We start from the raw sequence: 6696 nt of genomic DNA, 5'->3' as shown, positions 1-6696 counted from the left end.
AAGAAATGGGCATGGGCAGGACATGTAGTGCATAGAGAGGAAAACCGATGTTCTCTTATGGTAACCAATTGAACTCCAAGGGAAGGAAAGCGTAGCAGGGGGCAACAGAAAGTTAGGCGGGCGGATGAGGTTACGATGTTTGCAGGGGTCAAGTGGATGCAGCTAGCACAGGACTGAGTTAAGTGGAGGCTTATGAGGGATGCCTTCACCCTGCAGCGGGCATAGTCTGGCTGATGATGATGATTTATTGCCTGTCAAGCAGACCAACCGTGTCATTCTTGTAATGTTCATTTTTATTAGATTGCATGCAGAGCAATATTTCCTCCTGCCTTGTTGACTTTTTGTTTAATGTGTGGCTGTAGCTCGTGCTTTTTGCATAAAATGCATTTAAAACAAATAAGGTTTTTGTACAGGTTTTGTTGACATTTATTCACCTATGCTGCACCAGCCCACAGAGACTGTTCAAAAATCCTATGTTTGCCCTTGATGTAAAGAGTGCTACAAAATAGTGGTTTTGGGAATAATATTATGCATCTCAGAAGTGCCAATGCTTCATTTCATTAAGCTATTTACGTCAGATACTATCGAGCACATTGGTCTGCGTCATGAGTAGAAGATCACCTTAAAAATTTATTTCTCCTTTTGTATAAAAGATGTGCAAAACAATCAGTCAGGAACTTTCTTCACTTCTCTCTCCATCTATGCTCAAATCACTAGGGACCCTCCTTGGACAGAGAGAGACCTTTAAGCTCTACTAGTTTGCTGCTGGTGGGGTTGCAGAAACCAACTGTACCTTAATGAGAAATTCTGTTTGCAGTGTACTGTAACACAATTAGTCCTTTCGTGTTGGACACCATCGGCTTTGGCTTCTATGCAATGCAAGCTAAGCCTGCAGCGCTCAGCGAGCTGCTCATCCCTGCAGGAAGCACGCCGCTAGTGTGTGTGCACCATATTCTCACTTCTACTAATTTCTACATATTTTCTAATATGTAGCGGTGCTCTTCCACGAAATGTTCTAACTACGAATTTGCACCCTTTCTAGTTACACCAATTAGTCGGGCAACATTTTACTGAAGTTGCAGATAAATTTATCTGTTGCCATGTTGTAGCCATGTTTGATATATCACGTGATCCTCTAGTTTGCTGTATCTGGCATCAACTAAAAGAAAAAGGTCTCTGTGTGCATACAGGTGCTGTCAAAAGTAAATGGAAGGTGACTGTGTTGCAAACATTTAACTGCTTCAAATCCCAAGTGCAGTAATCGAGATTTATTGTTTCACTTGGTAATTCGCACAGAGTTAGGCTGCATATGTGTATTCAAGGATGCATGGAATGAAGGAGATAAAATGTTTTGGCAATATTACCTTCCCTTTACTTTCGATAGCACCTGTACAGTATGGTTCACTGTTAAAGGGAACATCCCACCACGTGGCTGCAGCACTCTGTGACATGCCTCCTTAGATACCCGGAGGGAATTGAAAACACCAAGCACATGCACTATGAGCGCGAAAGGGGGAGTCAGCTTTGCATCGTCTGCTACGGTGCCCTTCCGCCACTTACCTTATGAAGGTGCAATATCTAGAATGCGAAAACTGAACTAAAATCATAAACTGCATTTTACTCGCTGATACGTAGAAGGCAGTATTTTTCAAAATATATATTATTATTGAGTCTTCTGATGCAATTTTTCCGCATTGCAGAGGTGATGAAGGAGACATCTACTGCTCGTCCACTTTCTGCTATAAACCTATGGCATTCTCCCATTGCTCTAGTGAGGTGATTATAATGGGATAGACTAAGGCACCCCTCGGGCTTTCTCTCGGTTTATTGCTTATTGCTTCACGGTGACAGTGGGTCAGTACTTCTTTAATGCAATGGCATTTATTTCCTCATGCTTCGTGTGATCAGAAAGTGGGACTAGAATATCTGACCAGAGAACATCCTTCATACCTATCAGTCACCCAGAGATCAATAATGAAATCAATCACAATAATAAGGATTTTGCTAATTATTGTCATGGTTAGTCGTAATTTTTCTATGAATATGACTAAATGTAATTATGACTACTGATGACTGACTGCAGCTATATATATATATGACAATGGTTATTCATAGTCAGTCATAATTAGTTTATTGCCATGACTATGACTAATGACTGCCTAATCACGCATGACTGACTTATGACAAATCATGACTGACCATCTATGACTTCCATGAATGACTATAACTTTGACCAACCATTACTGTGACTACGACTATAACCAAATCGTCATAGGCTGTCATCAGTACAAATTTGTGGTTACTCATTCATATTCATAGTTATTCGTAGTCATAGTAATGGTCAGCCATCATCAGTCATAGTCATATTGCAGTCACATTTGGTCAGTCATCATTAGACATAATCAGCATGATTTATCATAGTCATATATAACCAAAGATAGTCATAGTTATCGTATATTCATTCATGGATAATCAGTCACAGTCATGCTCATTGTAATGGTTAGTCAGTCATAATTATGGCCATATAGACTTCTATGACTGACTATGACTAATTAAATCTTATTGTAAAGAAGAAGATGACACTTCACCAACACAAATGATGAAGGCTTCTTGTGCTTCGCAATACGCGATCGCTTTGCGTCACCGGTTGCCGTCTCCAGTCCTCCAAACAACCCAATAAACCCCTCTTCGCTATGATTAAGTATCATTGATTGATTTTATTATTATCGATCTCTAAGTGACTGAGAGATATGAAGGATATTTTTTTGTCAGACATTCTGGTCGCACATACAAAGCATGAGGCAATAATGCCAACACATTAAAAGAAGTACTGACCGAGTGTGACCGTGACGCGATAAAACACAGATAAACACAACATAAAACACAAAGGGTTGCTTATTCTTTTCCATTATGATCACTCCACTGCAGCAACAGGAAAATGCCATAGGTTTAGAGCAAAAAGTGGAAGAGATGTAGGTGTATCTAGCTCCATCTCCTCTGTAACGTGAAAAAATTGCATCAGAAGAATCGGTAATGAAAAAAATATATTTTGAAAAATGCTCATTTTATAGATATCAGCGAGTAGAATGCAGTTTATAATTTTAGTTCAGCTTTCGCATTCTACATATTTCACCTCTACAAGGCAAGCGCTGAAATGGGGCTGTAGCAGACGACACAAAGCTGACTCTACCTTTTTGGGCTCATTGTGCATCTGCCATGGTGTTGCCAATTCTCGCTGGCTATCGAAGGGGGCACTGTGCGGAGCGCTGCAGTCACACGGCAGAATCTTCCCTTTAACAGTGGACTATACTGTATCTATATTTTAATACACACATGTACATTTGGCTTTAAGCATTCATAAGCAGTTCAACTAGCAGTTTTCGTTTTTAACGCAAAAGCGTTAATACCCCCCCCCCCCCCCCCCTCCTGTAAAAGAAGATTGCCCATTGGCGGCGGCGGCCATATGAAGCTTTGCAGCCCTGAAAAATGATGAACATGCCTGTGGCATGCTTTCACTGTGAGGACATTAGAAATCCCATGTCAGTAAAAACTGTTCAGCGGCATCAGTGCGCAAGGCCTCGTAGCCTCGAAAGATTATAGGCAACCTGCAATGGAGTTGGATGGATGGATAAGGCTGAACCCTTTGAATCGGGCGGCGGCGCCACAGGCCGCCTAGCCGTGAATAGTAATATATAGTGTGGACCTATTCTTGCCTTCCTTTCAGCCACCAATCAGCTAACCTTCGTTTGGTTATTTCTACCCTTTTAAAGTCTATTTTTCCTTCATTATCCTTAAACCCCAATGCTTTGGCTAAATCTGGCCCATTGCCTTGAACTATAGGGCGGAGCCCTTTACAGGAAATTATTAAGTGTTCAGGTGTTTCCTCATCCTCCCCACACACCCTGCACAGCGTGTCTATCTCTTGGTACTTGACTCGGTACGTCTTAGTCCGCAATACTCCTGTCCTAGCCTCGAACAACAATGGGCTGCCCCTAGAATTATCGTAAATGTTTTCTTTGGCTATTTCCTGCTTGAACGTTCGGTACATTTCTAATGCTGATTTAGTCTCCATCCCTGTTTTCCACAGACCCCTCTCTGTTTCCTTAACCTTTTTCTTAATTGATGATTCCTGGCTGGTCCCCCTACTGCTGTCCAAATATTTGCTTGCCAATTTTCTTGTCCGCCTTCTCCATCTTGTGTCAACATTCCTCATGTAGAGGTAGCTGAAAACTTTTCTAGCCCACCGCTTTTCTCCCATTTTTCTCAATCGTTGCTCAAACGCTATCTTGCTGCCAGCTTCCCTGCTCTCAAAAGAAGACCATCCCAGGTCACCCTGCACACCTTGGTTTGGCGTATTCCCATGAGCTCCCAAAGCAAGCCTACCCACCCCGCGCTGTTTAATTTCCAACCGTGCTCGGACCTCTGATCTCATACACAGGACTGCGTTGGCAAAAGTCAGACTAGGAACCATCACCCCTTTCCAAATCCCTCGCACCACTTCATACCTATTGTAATTCCAAAGCGCCCTGTTTTTCATGACGGCTGCGTTTCTACTTCCCTTAGCTGCCACATATTTTTCATGCTCCGTTAGGTATTCAGCTCCAGTATTTATCCACACCCTAAGATACTTGTACTTATCCACTACTTCCAGCATGTCCTCCTGTATCCTATGTTCGCCGGCCTCATTATCATTAAAAATCATGACTGCCGATTTTTCCTTGCTAAACTGCAGACCTAACTTATCTCCCTCTGTACCGCAGATATCCATCAACTCCTGCAAATCTACCCTGTTGTCAGCCATCAGTACTATATCATCTGCATACATTAGTCCTGGTAATGACTGTGGGATAAATTCTCCTTGCTTGAATAAAGAAAAGTTGAAGCCGAGTCCACTCCCCTCTAGTTTAGCCTCTAATCCTTGCAGGTACAGCATGAACAACAAAGGTGACAGGGGACATCCTTGTCTAAGCCCCTTCTTTACCTCTACAGGCTTCGACACCTTTTTTTCCCATTTTATTAGCACTTGGTTATCCTTATAAATATCTTTTAAAAGATTAGTTACTCCACTTTCCACACCTAACACATCCAGAATACTCCATAAGGCTTCTTGAAGTACACTGTCATAGGCTCCTTTGATATCTAGAAAAGCTAGCCATAGGGGTCTGTGTTCCTTTTCTGCTGCCTCGATACACTGTGTCAAAGAGAACAGATTGTCCTCTAACCTCCTTTGTTTCCGGAAGCCATTCTGCAGCTCTCCCAGCACCCCCTTGCTCTCTACCCATGCCTGCAGTCTGTCCTTTATAATCTGCATCACCACCCTGTAGACCACTGATGTTACTGTTATGGGACGGTAGTTGCCTATGTCAGCTTTGTCCCCCTTTCCCTTATATATCATGCTCATTCTACTTAGTCTCCATTCATCAGGAACTTTGCCATCCATTAACATTTTGCTCACCACCTCTCTTAATGTTTCCTTAGACTTTGGGCCCAACATCTTTAATAACCTAACAGGAATACCATCTGGGCCTGCTGATGTGCTACTTGGTACTCTCTTCTCAGCCCTTTCCCACTCTCTTTGTCCAATTGGAACAATTGCACTAACCGGTCTATCGTCCTCTACTAAGGCACCTACTACATTTCTTTGTTCTTTAAACTTTTCTGACATCGTTAGTCGTATATGCTCTATTGCCTTTTCCCCTTCTAGCCGAATACCTTGATCTGTAACAATAGACCTCTGCTCTAGGCTAGTCTTATTACTCAGGGAATTCAAGTGTTGCCAGAATTTCTTAGCTGCATTTTTATCCCTTTTGTTTACTTCTGACAGCCACTGGGAACCTTGTCTTCTAATTTTCTCATTGATTAAGTAGGATGCCTCCCTTCTACATTTTATGTATTTATCCCATTTTCTCTCAACGTCTGCTTCTGGGTCTCCCCTATGCTTAGAATATCTGTGTTCCCTGGAGGCTTCCTGGCGTTTCTCTATGGCCTTCTTCACCTCCCCATCCCACCAGCTCTTTGGTTTTCGTCTTGTCCTTTTTTTCCTGACTCGCACCTTAGCCAACTCTAGCCCAAACAGTCCCATTAACTTTGTGTATGTCCACTCTGCTTTCTTATCCTTAGAGATTACTGCTTCAATTTGGGTGCTTGCTGTTTCTATTTGCTGCTCCGAGTAAAAGATCCCATCTGGCTGGTCATCATGTTTCATTCCTGAATTAGTTTTTATTCCAAAACTCATCTTGATACGTTTATGATCACTGCCTAGACTCCTGGCACCATGTTCATCTATGTTCATGACCCTTAGCCTATCGTACATCCTGTGTGACATTATCGCATAATCTATTGTCGAATGCAGACTCCCTACCTCCCACGTTATGACCCCGTCACACTTCTCAGTACTGTTACAGACAACTAAGTCGTGTCTTTCACACATATCCAGCAGCATGGTACCTGTCGAGTCTGTGTATCCATCTATATCTTCTATATGAGCATTCATGTCCCCTACTATAATTATTTCGCATCCTTTTCCTAGCTCATTAATGTCACCTGCTATACATTTTACCATTTTTTTGTTTTCCTCTTTGGCAGTTGCTCCTGTCCACAGGTATACAAAGCCATGGAGTGTTTGCTCCCCTGCCACTTTTCCTTTTAGCCATAAATGTTCCTTACATTCCTGTTTGACTCTTTGCCAATTTGTAC

This window comes from Amblyomma maculatum, chromosome 1 (assembly GCF_055883805.1).
Source record: "Amblyomma maculatum isolate TAMU_Amacu chromosome 1, ASM5588380v1, whole genome shotgun sequence".
Taxonomy (NCBI): domain Eukaryota; kingdom Metazoa; phylum Arthropoda; class Arachnida; order Ixodida; family Ixodidae; genus Amblyomma; species Amblyomma maculatum.
The sequence above is the reverse complement of the archived record's forward strand: the minus strand, read 5'-3'. Positions refer to the sequence as shown.